At 43.0% G+C, this 19,420-nt stretch overlaps 1 long non-coding RNA gene across 3 annotated transcripts; it reads right to left on the reverse strand.

Moving 5' to 3' along the window:
- Nucleotides 1-3,436: 3,436 nt before the first annotated feature.
- Nucleotides 3,437-19,404, reverse strand: LOC129633663 (uncharacterized). Of its 3 annotated transcripts, none has more exons than XR_008705204.1 (4): nt 18,681-19,404; nt 17,219-17,490; nt 16,912-17,088; nt 3,437-3,599 (listed from the first exon to the last, which is right to left on the reverse strand). It is a non-coding gene; the product is annotated as an uncharacterized LOC129633663 (long non-coding RNA). The 3 variants fall into 3 exon arrangements; XR_008705203.1 differs by lacking the exon at nt 18,681-19,404 and adding an exon at nt 17,935-17,949; XR_008705202.1 differs by lacking the exon at nt 18,681-19,404 and having other exon boundaries at nt 17,219-17,547.
- Between the last annotated feature and the right edge of the window lie 16 nt (nt 19,405-19,420).

Genomic DNA, 19,420 nt, shown 5'->3' on the forward strand with positions numbered 1-19,420 from the left:
ACCAACTCCCGGAGTTTACTCAAATTCATGTCTATTGAGTCAGTGATGCCATCCAAACATCTCAACCTCTGTCACCCCCTTCTCCTCCTGGAATATACATAACAATATTGGTTTCTCCTCAAGAAATATACATAGCAATATCTTTGAATTTTTCTGAAGAACTAAGGCCCTCACCCAGGTGGTGGATGGCAACTTCCAGTTGAGCCCAAGATTCCTTGGGCTCAAGGACAACCAACTGACCAATCAGAAGAAAGCCACACAACCTGCAGCCCTCACCCCAAATTTTTCCTATAAAACACATGTATACCTGTGGCAAATTCATTTTGATATTTGGCAAAACTAATACAATTATGTAAAGTTTAAAAATAAAATAAAATTTAAAAAAATAAAATAAAAAAAATGCAATCAAAAAAAAAATAAAATAAAAAAATAAAAGAATGGCATAGCCATGTGTGTGCATGCTAAGTTGATTCAGTTGCATCTAACTCTTTGTGACCCCATGGACTGTAGCCTGCCAGATTCCTCTGTCCATGGGATTCTCCATGCAAGAATACTGGAATGGGTTGTTATGCCCTCCTCCAGGGGATCTTCCCAACCCAGGGATCAAACCCTTGTCTCCTACAGCTCTTGCATTGTAGGCAAATTCTTTTTGGCTGAGACACCAGGGAAGCCCGCCATAGATATCTGTTCAGTTCAGTTACTCAGTTGTGTCCAACTCTTTGCAATCCCATGGACTGCAGCACACCAGGCTTTCTTGTCCATCACCAACACCCAGAGCTTACTCAAACTCATGTCCATCAAGTCAGTGATGCCATCCAACCATCTCATCCTCTGTCATCCCCTTCTCCTCCTGCGCTCAATCTTTCCCAACATCAGGGTCTTTTCAAATGAGTCAGCTCTTTGCATCAAGTGGCCAAAGAATTAGAGTTTCAGTTTCAACATCAGTCCTTCCAATGAACACTCAGGACTGGTTTCCTTTAGGATGGACTTGTTGGATCTCCTTGCAGCCCAAGGGACTCTCAAGAGTCTTCTCCAATACCACAGTTCAAAAGCATAAATTCTTCAGTGCTCAGCTTTCTTTATAGTCCAATTCTCCCATCCATATGTGACTACTGGAAAACCATAGCCTTGACTAGATGGACCTTTGTTGGCAAAGTGATGTGTCTGCTTTTTAATATGCTGTCTAGGTTGGTCATAGCATTTCTTCCAAGGAGTAAGCGTCTTTTAATTTCATGGCTGCAGTCACCATCTGCAGTGATTTTGGAGCCCCCCAAAATAAGGTCTGTCACTGTTTCCATTGTTTCCCCATCTATTTGCCATGAAGTGATGGGACCAGATGCCATGATCTTCGTTTTCTGAATGTTGAGTTTTAAGCCAGCTTTTTCACTCTCTTCTTTCACTTTCATCAAGAGGCTCTTTAGTTCTTCTTCACTTTCTGCCATAAGGGTGGTGTCATCTGCATATCTGAGGTTATTGATATTTCTCCCGGCAATCTTGATTCCAGCTTGGGCTTCATCCAGTCCAACATTTCTCATGATGTACTCTGCATATAAGTTAAATAAGGAGGGTGACAATATACAGCCCTGACATACTCCTTTCCCTATTTGGAACCAGTCTGCTGTTCCATGTCCAGTTCCATGTTGCTTCTTGACCTGCATACAGATTTCTCAGGAGGCAGGTGAGGTGGTCGGTATTCAGATCTCTTGAAGAATTTTCCACAGTTTGTTGTGATCTACACAGTCAAAGGCTTTGACATAATCAATAAAGCAGAAGTAGATGTTTTTCTGGTACTCTCTTGCTTTTTCAATGATCCAACAGATGTTGGCAATTTGATCTCTGGTTTCTTTGCCTTTTCTAAATCCATGCCTATAGCTACAGCACATAGCAAAAAAACTGATCAGAGTCAAATAACTCCAAGATGAATGAGTCAACTTCCACTAGACCTTGAGCCTCAGTATACATTCATTGTAACACATCAGCAAGCTAAATGATACACCCACAGGCACCATGACAGTTCCAAAGTTGACCATAAAGGTAAAAAAGTGGGCAGTGGCCCAATTCCTGTAAATCGCCTCCCCTTCCCCAAAATAGTTGGAATAATCCTCCCAACTCAGTATTCTATAAAATTACCCATCCCTATAAAAAATGACAGGGGCTTCCCTGGTGGCTCAGTGGTGAAGAACCCACCTGCCAATGCAGGATACATGAGTTCAATCCTTGGATTGGGTAAATCCACTGGAGAAGGAAATGGCAACCTTACTCCAGTATTCTTGCATGGAGAATTCCATGGACAGAGGAGTCTGGTGGGTTACAGTCCATGGGGTCGTAAAAGAGTCAGACATGCCTTAGCACCAAACAACAACATTTAAAAACTGACAACCCCGTACCCTGGGGCCTCTCTTGCCTTCTGAGACAGCCCATACTCTGTCTATGGAGTGTGTTTCTCTCTAAATAAATCCACACACTTTGACTCTCACTGAATTCTTTCTGCAATAAGACATTAAGAACATCAGCTTCATTAAGTCCTGAGACTAGGTGTGTAATCTAGATGATGAGTTCATGTCTCAGTCTGGACTACACAGTTTCACAACTGCTATTGAGTGAGTACTTTATAAAATGTATTCAGCCATGTTCTTTGTTTCCCCAAAGAAATATACAAAACCAAGAACAAAACATGCTCATTAATTGCTATCAAGGCAGTTTGTGATGAATTCCTTGAAATTCATGGAATATAACAAGAAATTAAGACAAAGGATAAAATTGACATTACACTTCATTTTGTCTTGAACAGGTAAGATTTTGGTATCATAAAGGACAGGAGAGACAAAGCTTTTCCCCCTAAGCCAGTTATTTCTGTTTTTCTGATATACTGTAGTTGCTAGATCAAGAGTATATAAAAGTGAATCCATCATCACTATGGGACTGATCATTCAAAAAAATAAAATTCAGCTGACGGTATACCAAGAATACCATTGTGATACAAAAAAAGTTATACAAAAGAAAGTTTAAAAAAAAAGTGAGAATAAAAGTTTAGAGCTACACGAGACAAAATCTGGTAGCAAATCAACTCTTTCCACTGCAGTAACACCAAACCCTGCCCTAAGCCACCTTGGAAGTCCTTCAATTAAAGGGGAAGGCATTCAAGGCAGGAGGTTCACACAGGCAGTTAAATGAAGAGGTTGTGCTCTCCTGATTTTGCAGCCTTAGAAAACTGGGCCATCCCATCACTACTAACAATGTAGGCAGAGCAGCAAAGACAAGAACACTTTGCTTTTGAAGATAAATCCCCACAGGAAAGCTGCTTTGCTCTGTGTGGGTAGAAACAGGGAAGAAAATGGCCACATCCTCTAGCACTTTTATCTCCTTGCTGCCTAGCAACTCTCATAGGCAGAGTGCGGAGAGGGAAAATTCTATGGAAGCCCAAGAGTAAGCAGACACCGTGTCTTATGAGCTTTAATAACACTATCTCTGTGAGGTTTAGTAACATGACCTCTGAAGAGCTGCCCCCAACTGAGAAGGTCTGGAAAGTATTCTTACTTCTTCGTGTCTCTTCATGTCGAATCGTATTTCTGGTTGGTTCTTGGGGCTTTCTCCTCAGGCTGCCAGGGGGAAGAGGAAAGTTGTTGTATTATTTGAAGCCAAAGGAATATTGTGGTTTAAAAGTAAGCAAGCGTAAGCTTAATAGCACCAGTTTCCACCACCTTCTCACTCCAGCATCTCGACCGGACAATTGAGCAGCAGGTGTTTCTGCTGGTGCCAATCTAGGGCCAAGGAGTACAGCTGACTCCCTCCATCACAGAACTAAAGCCCCCAAGGACACGAGTGAGCATTCTTCATTCCAGAGCAGATCATCTGAGGCCAGATTAAACCAGAGAAGCTCAGCCAGAGACTGCTAAGTCGCTTCAGTCGTAGCCGACTCTGTGTGACCCCATAGACAGCAGCCCACCAGGCTCCTCCATCCCTGGGGTTCTCCAGGCAAGAATACTGGAGTGGGTTGCCATTTCCTTCTCCAATGCATGAAAGTGAAAAGTCAAAGTGAAGTCGCTCAGTCGTGTCCAACTCTTAGCTACCTCGTGGACTGCAGCCTACCAGGCTCCTCCGTCCACGGGATTTTCCAGGCAAGAGTACTGGAGTGGGGTGCTGAGCCCTAATCTTATCAGTAACCCCACCCTTGAGCCATTGCCATAAAAACTCTTCACCAAATCCTCCCAGGATATGGTTTAATAGACAAAACTAACAAGACATCTATAGGAACACAAAAACTCTGTATTCTTTAGAAAAACAGAATTTCTCAAACAACTCTAGGTTGAAATTTGTCTAGGTATTAGATTACTGAAATACTTTTAAGATTTACAATATGCAATAAAACTGAAAATAAGTAAAAACAAAAACAGTACATGCACACACAGTAACAACTTGAAATTTTTAACAAATCTTCAAAAAAAAATCTAAAGTTAGGTTATTCAGAAGTATTGAAAAAAATTACTAAGCAAAACTGTTTAATTGTAACTTGTACATCAAACACTAACTGCTTTACACTTAAACCTCTCAACAACACTTAGAGGTAGATGCCTTGATCTCCATTTTCCAGGTGAGAAAACAGAGGCACACAGAAGTCGAAAAGCTTGCCTAAGATTATACAGATAGTAAGCTGCAGAAATCAAAAGACGCTTACTCCTTAGAAGGAAAGTTACGTCCAACCTAGATAGCATATTCAAAAGCAAAGACATTACTTTGCCAACAAAGGTCCGGCTAGTCAAGGCTATGGTTTTTCCTGTGGTCATGTATGGATGTGAGAGTTGGACTGTGAAGAAGGCTGAGCGCAAAAGAATTGATGCTTTTGAACTGTGGCGTTGGAGAAGACTCTTGAGAGTCCCTTGGACTGCAAGGAGATCCAACCAGTCCATTCTAAAGGAGATCAGTCCTGGGATTTCTTTGGAAGGAATGATGCTAAAGCTGAAACTCCAGGACTTTGGCCACCTCACGCGAAGAGTTGACTCATTGGAAAAGACTCTGATGCTGGGAGGGATTGGGGGCAGGAGGAGAAGTGCACGACAGAGGATGAGATGGCTGGATGGCATCACTGACTCGATGGACGTGAGTCTGAGTGAACTCCGGGAGTTGGTGATGGACAGGGAGGCCTGGAGTGCTGCAATTCATGTGGTCGCAAAGAGTCAGACATGACTGAGCGACTGAACTGAACTGAACTGAAGCTGCAGAAGCAGAATTTGATCCCAGGCAGCCTGGGTCTTCCTGGTTCACCAGGGCTTCCCAGGTGGCGCTAGTGGCAGAGAACCCACCTGCCAATGCAGGAGACATAAGAGACATGGGTTCAATCCCTGAGTTGGGAAGATCCCCTGGAGAAGGACATGGCAACCCACTCCAATATTCTTCCCTGGAGAATCCCATGGACAGAGGAGCCTGGCGGGCTACAGTCCATAGGGTTGCAAAAAGTCAGACACGATTGAAACGACTTAGCACAGAGCCTGGTTCTAAGGCATACATCCTTAACCACTACACTATGTAATTTCATATAAAAACCCATAAGAATGGCCAAAACCATAAACAGGAAAATTCATAGCCTTAATATCTTTTTATATTAAAACAAAATAGGCTAGTTAACACAGGACGGCAACATGGCAGCAAACTTCAGTTAATGAGCCTGTTCCCTCCTTCCGCACTAAAAACGGGCAGGGAGTGGGGAGAAGGTAAAAAACAAAAGAAATGGTATTACCTTGGCCAAGGATTACCAGGGTCTATGTGGATGATACTAGGTAAGACAAGTAGACTCATGTATATATTTTTTAATATATTTATTTTATTGATTAATGTGGCTGCACTGGGTCTAATTGTGACATAGGATCTTTAGCTGTGGCACGTGGGATCTAGTTCCCTAATCAGGGATTGGGTCCAGGCCCCCTGCATCGGGAGCGTGGAATCTTAGGCACTACACCCCCTGGGAAATCCCCCTTGTATATACATCAACACAAGCTAAGGATTGGTGTGAATCATGGATCTGACTAGCAATGCCGCAAATATTAGAGCATCTGTGCATATTGAGTTAAAATTAGGTTTGTGCATATAGAGTCAAAATTTCGTTCTAAGTGATTACGTCTCTAATGACTTTGATTACAGTAGCTTGCTAAATTGCTATAAATGGGGGCCTCTAGGAAAAAGTGTTTAAGAGTCCACACTGTGGTGTCAGATCTCAACTTGAGGCTACAGCTTGGCCACTAGATAGTTTTATGATCTTGATGTAGTTATTTAACCTCATTTTCCTCTTATATAAAGTGGGAAAACCATAGCCACCACAGATTCTACCATTACAGAATAGCTTTGTTCTTTCATTTTATATGTTTTATGCACACAGCACAGGAAAATAAGAAGATGTTTATTTGCAGACCAAAAACTGACACTCAGCTCTCAAAAGTTAAAGTAGGCAGAAGTACCTTATCAGAAGAAATTGTAAGACTTCACGTTCTTTGTAATAATGGGTTTGGATATTAGGACAAGCCCTCTTGAAAACAAAACACACACAATAACACTATAAAGGAATTCCCATGGCACCCCACTCCAGTACTCTTGCCTGGAAAATCCCATGGACGGAGGGGCCTGGTGGGCTGCAGTCCGTGGGGTCGCTAGGAGTCAGATACAACTGAGCGACTTCACTTTCACTTTTCACTTTCATGCATTGGAGAAGGAAATGGCAACCCACTCCAGTGTTCTTTCCTGGAGAATCCCAGGGACGGGGGAGCCTGGCGTCTATGGGGTCGCACAGAGTTGGACACGACTGAAGTGACTTAGCAGCAGCAGCAGCAGAGGGCCCTAGAATTCCCTAGAGGACTTGGCACTTTTACTGATGGATTTCCATCCCTTGGCTGAGGGACTAGGATCCCATCAGTCGCACAGCAGAGCCAAACACACACACAAACCCAAAACACTAAAATTTCTGGGTAAGTGTTAAAAAACAAACGAAAAGCAGATATCTTTCTTAAAAGTCAGAGGAGCTAACACCATAGTTAGAAATAACCAGGACCAAAGGAACTCCAGAGATAAATAAGCAGAGAAGCCACTTTTGTCCTGAGGGCTCTGTTGCTCCCACTAGACTTGAACTTGCATGTGAATGACTTTTGGCTGCAAATGGGACACAAGTCAAAGCTCAGACTCACACCAGATGGATGTCTAGAGGGAGATTCTCCCCTCAACGAGCCTGAGGCCCAAAGGTGAGGGTGAACTAAAGGAATCCAGGTCTTCTATAAGATCTTGCATTCTAAATGGACCCAGACCTCAAGCCTTGAACTAAGAGTGTTGCCAAGTGTCCAAGCTCACTCTTCTCGCTGTACGACAGGCCAATGAATCCAAGAGACAAGGTGTTGTTGAGGCAAGGAAAATTACTTTATTCTGAAAGCAGCTGACCAAGAAGATGGCAGGCTAGTGCCTCAAAATAACCATCTTATCATGGTCTGGATGCCAGGTTCTTTTATAGATCAGAGATGGTGGGGAGGTGAGGAGGCAAAGTGAAAAAGCCATTAATCTTGCAAACGTCTACCAGAATGGCAAGCGTCAGACAGGGGCTGTGTTAATTTCTTCCTTCCTGCCATCTATAGGTGGACAGGGTTCTGGAAAAGAGCACTTTAACAGTTAGGGGGAGGGGCAGGATTCTCTGAGGCAAGCCATTCTGTATGATTATAATAACAAAAGCAATGAAAAGCAAGTCAAAGAAACAGTTCCAACATGGAGTCGGAATTGGCTTCTCCTCTGCAACAAGAGTAGGGTAGTCCTGGATTAGAACTGCCCACCTGTGCCATGCAGAAGCAAACTCAAATGCTTCCTGCACGAGTTGTATTCTAGTTCTCCACTTTTTTCTAGAGATAGCTCCAAGTACAGTAGTCCAGAATTAATGATGAAGATGGACACCAAAGTTGTTACCATGACGAAGAAAAGCAGAATCAAACATGTGTGCTCATGTGCACACTGACACACACAGATCCACAAGGGATAAAAAGCATGTCGTTTATTATGTTTAGTGAAATGCAAGATATGCTCCATCTACAGGGAATAGGAGACTTTTACCAAATGAGAAAGAGAACCAAACAGAACTTCTAGAATTTAAAAAATATGACAACCAAAGTTATGAACTCCATGGATAAGTTAATAGCAGATCGGGGACATTCATGAATAGGGATAAAAACCAAAAGAAGTTATCCAGAATGTAGCCTGAAGAGACAAACAGCAAATGCAAAAGAACTGGTAAGAAATAGGAGGTACAGAAGTGAGGTCAAGGGCATTCAGTTGGGATCCCCAAAGAAGAGAGTGGGAAAGAGAATACATTTGAAGAGATAACGGCTGAGGATTTTTCAAATGAATTCTGATTCAAGTTCAGTTCACTTCAGTTGCTCAGTCATGTCTGACTCTTTGCGACCCCATGGACTGTAGCACACCAGGCTTCCCCGTCCATCACCAATTCTTGGAGCTTACTCAAACTCAATTCCATTGAGTCAGTGATGCCATCTAACCATCTCATCCTCTGTCGTTCCCTTCTCCTCCTTTCTTCAATCTTTCCCAGTATCAGGGTCTTTTCAAAAGTGTCAGTTCTTCGCATCAGGTGGCCAAAGTATTGGAGTTTCAGCTTCAGCATCAGTCCTTCCAATGAATGTTCAGGGTTGATTTACTTTAGAATGGACTGGTTGGATCTTCTTGCAGTCCAAGGGACTCTCAAGAGTCTTCTCTAACACCAGAGTTCAAAAGCATCAATTCTTCAGCACTCAGCTTTCCTTATAGTCCAACTCTCACATCCATACAGGACTACTGGAAAAAACATAGCTTTGACTAGATGGACCTTTGTTGGCAAAGTCATGTCTCTGCTTTTTAAAATGCTGTCTAGGTTGGTCATAGCTTTTCTTCCAAGGAGTAAGCATCTTTTAATTTCATGACTGCAGCCACCACCTGCAGTGATTTTGGAGCCCAAGAAAATAAAGTCTCTCACTGTTTCCATTGTTTCCCCATCTATTTGCCATGAAGTGATGGGACCAGATGCCATGATCTTCGTTTTTTGAAAGTTGAGTTTATGCCAGCTTTTCACTCTTCTCTTTCACTTTTATCAAGAAGCTCTTTAGTTTTTCTTCGCTTTCTGCCATAAGGGTGGTGTCATCTGCATATCTGAGGTTATTGATATTTCTCCTGGCAATCTTGATTCCAGCTTGTGTTTCAACCAGCCTGGCATTTCACATGATGTACTCTGCATGTAAGTTAAATAAACAGGGTGATAATATACATCCTTGACGTATTCCTTTTCCTGTTTGGAACCAGTCTATTGTTCCATGTCCAGTTCTAACTGTTGCTTCTTGACCTGCATACAGATTTCTCAGGAAGCAGGTGAGGTGTCTGGTATTCCCATCTCTTGAAGAATTTTCCACAGTTTGTTGTGATTCACACAGTCAAAGGCTTTCACGTAGTCAATAAAGCAAACATAGATGCTTCAAGAAGTTCTATGAATTCCAGTCAGAATGAATAAAAATACGTCCACATTTAGACACATCATTGTAAAACTGCTGCTAATCAAAGACAAAGGAGCTACTCATCGAAGAAGTTTAAGAAAAACCAGATTTTTTTTCTTTTCTGTTTTTAATTAAATAATTTTAAATCACAGTCATTCTAGTAGATGTGAAATGGTGTCTCATTGTGGTTTTGATTTGCATTTCCTTAATGAAGTAACCCAACCCCTTGGAAAGTCAGGATTACCATTTACAAAATGGGTGGAGTGCTTATTTTACAGGTATTCTGTGTAGAATAAATAAGACAGAATCGGACACGACTGAAGTGACTTAGCAGCAGCAGGATTATCTGAAGCACAGAAAAATCCAACAGAGAGCAGATGATGGCACTGATGCTCCAAAAGACTTTCCTAAAAGGAGCGTCGAATTAACAGTAGCAAGACTGAAAGCATTAGAAATTATTTTTTCTTTTCGTGTGTTGAAGATTGGTATTAACCTAGAATTCCATTTCCAGTGAAAATATTTCTAGAATGAAGGTGAAATAAAGGTAATTTTAGAAAACAAAAACAGAATTTATCATCCAAATAAAAGAAAATCTAACCTACTGTTTAGGTAGCAAATATGACCAAACTAAAGATCAGAGATGTGAGAAGGATTTATGAATTCATCTAAATAAACACTGAAAGCATAAACTAGATCTTGCAGGTTTTAAATATAGAAAGGTCATCGCATTTTCCAGAAGGAGGGTAGTTACCAATTAACATGTTGCGATTTTTAGGATAACATCTAAAAGGAATAGAAAAAGAATGTATAATGTCTAAGCTAGTAGAGGAAAAATGGAATTCTAAAAAATTTAAGATATACATAAAGGAAAAGGGTGCAACAAAACAGGGTAAGTACAAGCACAAAATAAGATGTCAGAGTTAAGCCCAAATAAAACAATTAAATTCATATTTAACTGAATGGAAACATGTATAAAAGAATAAAGAAATCCCCTGTGAGCTGATATAGGGTGATTTTCAGGATATAATTCTTAAATGAAAAAGCAAGATGCAAAAATTATATGTCACTTTTAGTGTGACAAGGAAAAAAGGAATATACATACTTATTTTTGCAAAATTAATCAAAAAGAACTGAAATCAATGGCCTATAGGGGTGGCGAGGCTGGTATCCCCAGGATGGAAGGGATAGAGAAGGGAATGAGACTTAAGCAGACTTTTAAGAGAATTTTGCCTTGAACCATGTCTATTTTTTATACATTCAAAAAATAGATTGAAACAAGAATGGGAAAACTTTAACACTGAATTCAGACACAAACAAAACCATATATCACATTAATATATAATTACCCAGAAGAAGAAAAAAAAAATTCTGAACGCAGTACACTAACAGTACGCCTTCAAAGGAAGAGTTCAGTCTTAGGACAAAAACAAATCTTAAACTAGCCAAAGTAAGTTTTCTGTTGATGAAGTAATTATGAAATATTTTTAGTTTCCTGCAGGACTGAACAAACATACTGTTGGAAACCCAAGTTCTCACTGAGGAAGCAAAGAGGTACAAATAGCCAATGTAGGCAGAACAGAAAAACACCCCCATGGAGTTAGGATGAAGTTGGAGGCACTGTCAGCAGAAACTTGAGATTTCTTAGCTCTTTCCCCAGGAAGGGCCTGGAAGCAATCACATCTCTGCACCAAGGAGCACACCTAGCTGTCGGATCTTAGTTTTGAATACTATTCCCCACTACAAAGGAACAGCAGGCTGGCTCAGAGAAATGCCTGCTTTCAGGAAAGTGAAAAGGAAGCCCGGAAAATTTTCTGGTACCAAAGAACTTAAAAGTGCTCAAAACTGATGGAATCCAGGGTCTTAAAGGTCACTATGATCAAATCTGGGGGAATCTCAACTTCAAAACCATTAGTGACAGGACTAGATTATACCTCTGAATAAACAAAATAATTCATAAATCCACTGATTCTAAAATTGCCTTTAAAATTTTAGATGGGGCAAAGAGGAGTGAAAGGGACGTTTTTCATAGAGTAGGTGCCAACTAACAGGTGTAGGAAGAATGAGAGAAATAGAAAAATCATTATTTTACATAAGTAGAATCACCAATGAATGATAAAATATGGGGTAAGAGATAGTTGGGGGGCAGAATGTGGAGAAATTGACAGACATCCACCTTAACCTACTTAGCATCAGTAATAACGGGACGAACTGCACTGTGCACCCCTCCCACATCACACTGAGGGGAATACCGCAGGGAACACCTCTGACAAAAATGTTTACCTGGCCCTGATCATGAACATCGAATCAGACAGATGCAAATATACAGAGGGATGTCCTGCAAAATACATGAGGTAGACCCTTTAAAAAGGAGAAAAGAGAGAAGAAAAGGGAAAAGGAAAAAAAGAGAGAGGGAAAAGAAAAAAGAAAAACAACAACCACAAAAGGCTGGGGAACTGCTCTACCTATAGAGGAAACTAAACGTGGTTCTTAACCCTTAATTCGGTCCTGGATGGGAGAAAAACATTTGAAGACTTTATTGGGACAACTGGGCGTATCTGAATGCTGCTGCTGCTAAGTCGCTTCAGTTGTGTCCGACTCTGTGCGACCCATAGACGGCAGCCCCCCAGGCTTCCCGTCCCTGGGATTCTCTCTCCAGGCAAGAACACTGGAGTGGGTTGCCATTTCCTTCTCCAGGGGATCTTCCCAAACCAGGACTGTATATTAAATGATAATATTGTATAAATGTTAAAGTTTTAGAGGATAATTATCTTATGGTAGGACAATGTCCATATTCTTAAGAGATAAAGGCTCAGTTCTCATCCACTTCAAAGAAGCACATATGTGTCTGTATAAGAATATGGACATTGTCCTACCATAAGATAATTATCCTCTAAAACTTTAACATTTATACTCTTGATGAAAGTGAAAGAGGAGAGTGAAAAAGTTGGCTTAAAGCTCAACATTCAGAAAACTAAGATCATGGCATCTGGTCCCATCACTTCATGGGAAATAGATAGGGAAACAGTGGAAACAGTGTCAGACTTTATTTTGGGGGGCTCCAAAGTCACTGCAGATGGTGATTGCAGCCATGAAATTAAAAGACACTTACTCCTTGGAAGGAAAGTTATGACCAACCTAGATAGCATATTCAAAAGCAGAGACATGACTTTGCCAACAAAGGTCCATCTAGTCAAGGCCATGGTTTTTCCAGTGGTCATGTATGGATACGAGAGTTGGACTGTGAAGAAAGCTGAGCCCCAAAGAATTGGTGCTTTTGAACTGTGGTGTTGGAGAAGGCTCTTGAGAGTTCCTTGGACTGCAAGGAGATCCAACCAGTCCATCCCGAAGGAGAGCAGTCCTGGGTGTTCTTTGGAAAGACTGATGCTAAAGGTGCTTTGGCCACCTCATGCGAAGAGTTGACTCATTGGAAAAGACTCTGATGCTGGGAGGGATTGGGGGCAGGAGGAGAAGGGGATGACAGGATGAGATGGTTGGATGGCATTACCGACTTGATGGACGCAAGTCTGAGTGAACTCCAGGAGTTGGTGATAGACAGGGAGGCCTGGTGTGCTGCAGTTCATTGGGCCGCAAAGAGTCAGACACGACTTGGCAACTGAACTGAACATATATAAATAAATACACATAAAAATGATATACATATTCATTTGTATATACACATATTCACAGAGTGCAGCAAAGTGTTAATAACTGGTGAATCAAATTGATGTTTATTACTCTTGTGAATGTTCTGCAGACTTAAAGTTTTGAAAAATAAAAGACTGGGGAAATTTTAAGTAAGGTTTATTCATTGAAAAGACAAATATTGGTATACTAGGTAAAGGGAGAAAATCCAGATAGATATGCAGTGCATAAAAGCTACATTTAAACCTAAGGATATTAAAAGATTGAAAATAAAGAAGATTAAAAAAAGAAAGCTCAGATGGCTCCATCAGACAAGACCAATTTTAAACATGAAGCATTAGCAGAAAGAAGGGTTATCTCAATAATTTTTCAAAAAGTTCAATTTACAAGGACGAGATTAAAAAATACTCAAAATGTTTATGTGAAATAAGAGGGCTTCAATATATAAACCAAAACTGATACAACTACAAGAAGAAATAGAAAAATCTACATTCATAGTAAAAGATTTTAACCTATATCTCTGTTATTGATAGACCAAGCAGCCAAAATAGCATTCAAATGAGAGGAGGAAGAAATTGAGACATTCAAGGACCCAAAGTTTAGCAGCCACAAACATCTCCTAAAATACTAAAGGATAACTCTTACTAAAGAAAAAAAAAAGAATCCAAAAGAGAGACAGAGTACAAAAAAACAATGGCAATCAAGAAAGCAATTAAAAAACAAAAAAGAAAAAAATCTCTAAAAGCTCTTTATTACAGGGAAAAATAATAATCCTAGAAATAATACCTGAGATTAGGAAGGAGGGGGTGAAAGCATGCAAACATTATTTTGTATAAGAGGAAGTGACAGATTCTGGCTAGAGCATAGAATATTTAGATACACATCAAAAATTTAAGGTTATCTAGTAGAAAAACAGTTTGTTTCTGAACCACTAGAGTAAAAAACAAGAACAAAAGCAAACACACAGGAAATTGATCAAAAACAGGAAAGGAACAAACAAGAAAACAAGAAGCATGGTAAAACATAACATGTCAATCCAACACGTGACAGTAACAGATGGCTTGTGTGAGGGGAAGCAAAGCTACAAGCTATTTACAAGAGACACTCCTAGAACAACAGCAAAAAAAAAAAAAAAAAATTGGACATAAAAGGATGGAAAAAACATCAGAAAATGCTAACAATGAGGGATGTTCTTATTTTTTAAAAAATTACAATCCACAGAAATCCCAAGAGTCACAGTTGTCCATTATCCCCAGAATTTCAAAGTACATAAAGCAAAAAATCCTTGTAAAATATTAGAGGAAAATCCATAACCACATTACGTTTAACACCCTTAAAATCCACTCCTAGATATTCTGCAGGTTTCTCCTGATAGATTAGCAAAGTCTTACAGTCTTTTTAGTGTGTAAGTTGGGTCTTCCCAGATGTTAGTATATCCTGTCCCTGGAACGAGCAGAGAATTGACCCTAGTTACAGGCTAATAGTGGGCTTCCCAGGAGGTGTTAGTGGTCAAGAATCTGCCTGCCAATGCAGGAGATGCAGGTTCAATCCCTGAGTTGGGAAGATCTCCTGGAGGAGAGCATGGCAATCCTCTCCAATATTCTTGCCTGGAGAATCTCATGGACAGAGGAGCCTGGCAGGCCGCAGTCCATAGGTTCGCAAAAAGTCAGACACGACTGAAGCAACTTGGCAGGCACACACAGGCTAATAGTAACAAGGGCTGGTTGTGGTGGGTCTTGAGAAGGAGCATCCTCTTTCAAGACATCTGCCCCAGATGAGGTGAGCATGGAGTTTTCCAGCAAAGGAAAGCTCGTTTCTTCAGATATCAGAGGGCAAGATACTTCTACTGGCAAAGGAATCGGAGTGACTTGCAGTTTCAAGAGTGTTAGTTTTACCAGAATATAACCAGCTGTTCCTATTCCAAGTTCCAGAATCCCATTCTTTCCCAGTCAATGCCCTAATCTGTAACATAAGATACTTGGCATCACTGTGAGTTTAGCAATCATAATTCAACCACCCACACAATTAAATTTTGTATAATCTTTCAGTGATATCAGCCCTCTGGCAACAAGAAATAATTCTTGTAAGGGCTTAATAGAAGCTCTTGACATTCTGTAGTCAGGCCGTGACTTAAGAGTTGAAGGAGCTGAGCCTGTCATTTTCTCTCTGTAAACACTCTAGTACCCTCAGCACAATCCACCCCAAGTCACAATCCTCATCGTCATCATGACCGCCATTAACAGTCCAGCAGTTGTTTGAGATTCCAAGGCATTTGCTTCCATTGACATTGCATCACAGTTAACCACCGGTGAGAGCTTAATTAACTGCGATGCCACTAAATTACCAGCATCCCATTTCCCATGGGCAAGGAGCTGAGCACTGCACTCAAGCCCAGACAAATCCCCAAATACCATTTGTGTGTATGGCTGGAGAGGCGAGTGAAAGCGAGTGAAGTCACTCAGTCGTGTCTGACTCTTTGTGACCCCATGGACGGCAGCCTACCAGGCTCTGCGATCCATGGGATTTTCCAGGCAAGAATACTGGAGTGGGCTGCCATTTCCTTCTCCAGGGGATCTTCCCAACCCAGGGATCGAACCCGTGTCTCCTGCATTGCAGACAGACGCTTTACCGTCTGAACTACTAGGGAAACCCCTAGTGAAGAGAGGATGGGGACATCTATCTACTGGGACCGCTCCCGGTATCAATTCTATCATAGTCAGACTCCAGGCAGAGACAGAAACTACATGGGAATTTGAACATTTGAAACCATATATAGATGCTTAACACGAAGAACTATTTTCAGGGAGTACACACTAAAAAAGAAAGAATACCCTAGGGCTGAGGAAGAATAGCCAAGCAAAGAACAAACTTTCCCAGGCTGAGATTCAGATCTCCTTCCAGAGGACAAGACTGCAGCCCACTGGGTGGCAGAGAAGCTCGAGATGGCCGGGGGCAGAGCTGGTCCACCGTGGGTGAGCTGAGGCTGGTGGTCAGGTATCGCAGGCAGAGCACACAGGCCAGGGGCCGGTGATGCAACTGGCTGAGTGTCCTCCACTTAACGCTGGCCACCATGGGGCACCCTGCAAACTGGCAGGCAACCCTTTCCTCCAGCACCTCTACTGACAAATTTAGCATTGTTCCAGACGGCAAGGAGTCTGGCTCCATCATCAAGGCAATGAAGGGCAGGATGGAACACAGCAGTTAATAAGTCACTGTCTAACTTACTCGCTGTCCACCGCACCCCCTTTCCCTTCAGCCAATGCCACAGCCGCAGGGGCCCTTTACCTGGCCCTGAACCCTCATTCTCAATGGGGCTGAGTCCCGGTCGTGCTGCCTGAGATCTGCTGCAGGAGTTGTCTGTCCATCTTCATTATGGGCACAGGAAACCAAGGACAGAGCCCGGGGAAGGCCCAGACATCTGCCATGCACCTGCCTCTGAAACTTCCTCCGGCGGCGTGGACCCTAACCCTCCCTTGAGAGTGTGTCAACCACTCGAGTCCACTCTGGGTTGTGCTGTGGTTCGTTTTTGTGGCCCATTTCCCTGGTAGTTACTCCTGAAGGAGTGCCTCCGGGTGGCTCTCTCAACATCCAAATTCAACAGAAATTTCCCTGTGCCTCCTGAAGGAAGCATTTGTCCTCTGGGCACAGAAACCTCTCTGACAGGAAGAGCCCAGCTCCACGGGGACATGAAGCACTGTGGAAGTAAGTTAGAAGGAGTGGAGGTGGGGGTACAGAGGAGGAAACTGAGGCACAGGGAGAGTGGATAACTTACTGAGGTTGTACAGGTATAAACAGCCGAGCTGGGATTCCAAACCAGGCCTGACTCCCAAGTCCATGCTGTTTTCACCACACCATATTGCTCCCGGCTGTCTGCCAGGCCGCGGGGAAATACTGGGGATGAATACACGAGCAGACCCCAATCCACCGGTGCTCTCGGCTCCTGAGTCACCTTCAACTCACAGACACACAAGGCCCACGGTTAAGCTGGGCTACTTACAGTACTCGCTGCCCATTTGTGCTGTTTTGTCACCCAAAAAGCAGCCCCATTTCCCCAAGAATGTCAAAACCATGAGGCTCACCTTAGGAGCTAGACTCTCCTCTGATCTCAGAGCAGTGTGTTTCCGAGAATGGAAACACTACAGCAAGGACCAGAAATGGGTCCTGACCTTGGGCAGTTAGACGACCACACTTCCTATCCTGTGGGTAGCAGACACTACTGTGTCTGGCTCAATTGTGGTGACGATGGTTTTGCAGGAGGGAAAAAGGCAGAACTGGTGACGAGTGGGGAGAAATCTGAGCTTCTCAGAGAGGATCCACGGACCTTTCAGGACGCCTCCAAGCCCGAGTTCATCTGTTTGTTCAGAAAAGGAGCAACAGCTGTGAAGGACTCAGGGCTTACAGGTGGTTAGGGGTTATTAACGCCACTCCTTCTAGAGATGGTGGGCGTGGCTAACACAGCCTCCGAAGACCTATTGATGATGCCCTCCAGGCAGTGCAAGCTAATGGGAGCAGGAGAAACACGTGGCTGGGACCCACGGTAAAGGCAAAGTGGTTTGTTTGTTTAAGAAGCAGAATCTAATAGGAAAAGAAATGGTCGTGCTGTGGCTCTTCTCCTTGAGGATGAAATTTCATAATATGACTTTCCTTTGTCTAGGTCACCTCCAAGACCAGGCTCCTTTGTGAGTTTAGAGACATGATCTGATTGTCCAGCTCTATGTGCTAGGACAGGGTCAGCCCTTACTCATCCCTGTTTCCCTCTTACTGATGAGTCAAGTGAGCTGGGAACTTGGCTCACCTCTGGGAACGTGGTAAAATGAGAAGTACCTTCAGCTGCCCATGCTGCTTCTACACGCCTCCTCCAAGCTCCTGGAGCCTGGCCTCACCTCCTCCTGTGGTTTCCCCCAACTGATCTTAGTTCTTCCAGCCCCTGCTTTCAGAGCCTGATTAATCTGATTCACAAGTCGGGGCACATGGAAGAGACCAGTCAACAGCCTACCACAATTTTGGTATATTTTTTAAAGAACAGAGCTTTCACCTTTTAGTGTCAATTGGAATTACTTCACTTGTCTTTCACAGAACCCGAAAGGGCCCATATGACTGCTATGTGATCTGGAGGGGCATGCCCTGTCCACATGCCCTTCTGAGAAGAACAGCTGGAAGCAGCCTGTAGGAACAGAAGGATTCCACCCTGGCTCCCCCAACCATCAACAATGCTAGTGAACGCCTGCCCCCAGAGCAATCAATCCAGATTGCTGGTCTGGCCCCACAAGATGAGCTTTGCAAATCATATTCCCTCCTTGGGAACCGGAAAACTGAAAGCAGCTGGAAGGTTCCATAGGTGGGAAGTCATATAGCAGGAAAGCTGTATAGCTAGGGCATCAAGGAGCTCTTTAGCTGAGAGAAAGAGCAGGAGAGAGAGTTTCCTCACTCCTGGCTGCTCTCAAGGCTTCTATGCTAGTCCAGTGAGCCTGCACCGTTCGTGGCCTGCTCTTGGACACCCATGACATTTCCTCTGGAACTCAGACCCCACCAGAGCGCTACCTGGAGGATGAGCATGTGGGCCCTCAATCAGCAGCAGACCTTGGAACAAAATCCCAGCCTCCAGACCAAAACTGACAGATCTATCCTCAAAAGCACGGGTGGTCCTGAAAATTCTTGACAGTTATGTGGCTGAGGCCCCACACGTCAAAAGGGAGGTCTGCCCCATCAGACACCAGCAGGCGTGGGCTGGTTACCAGCTTAAGTCAGTGCAGTTGTGGCAGTTGGAGGAAGGCCATGGAGAATGGCTTCACACCCTTCCCTAAATGAAATGATGCCTTAAAAGCTCACTATAAATTATCAGGCTGGCATAGTTTTAAAATTGCTCCCATCCAGACTTGGCTCTGCAAGCCTCACTCCCTGCTCAATGGGGCCCGAGAAAAGTCGGGTGTGGCCCTTCAGAAAGACAAGGGAATCGCTCCTGGTCTGGCACGCAAACCAGGTCCGTAGGTGGAGCTAAAGTAGTCTCTTCAAATTTGGGTTGCTCTGCATCAACTTGAGTTAGCATGAGTCAGGATGTAGCCAGCAGAGAAGGAAGAAAATCTCTCTCTAAAGCTCTTGGGGGAGATTCTGTAGGTCCCTGTAAATAAAGAAATACGGTGCTGGTGTCTACCTCGTGACTTGGGTTAACTCATGTTCTCTCCATGGTGGTTCAGAAGGTAGAGTCTGCTTGAAATGCAGGAGACTGGAATTCAAGCCCTGGGTCAGGAAGATTCCCCTGGAGAAGGGAATGGCAACCCACT

Source organism: Bubalus kerabau, chromosome 19 (genome assembly GCF_029407905.1).
Source record: "Bubalus kerabau isolate K-KA32 ecotype Philippines breed swamp buffalo chromosome 19, PCC_UOA_SB_1v2, whole genome shotgun sequence".
In the NCBI taxonomy this organism is placed as follows: Eukaryota; Metazoa; Chordata; class Mammalia; order Artiodactyla; family Bovidae; genus Bubalus; species Bubalus kerabau.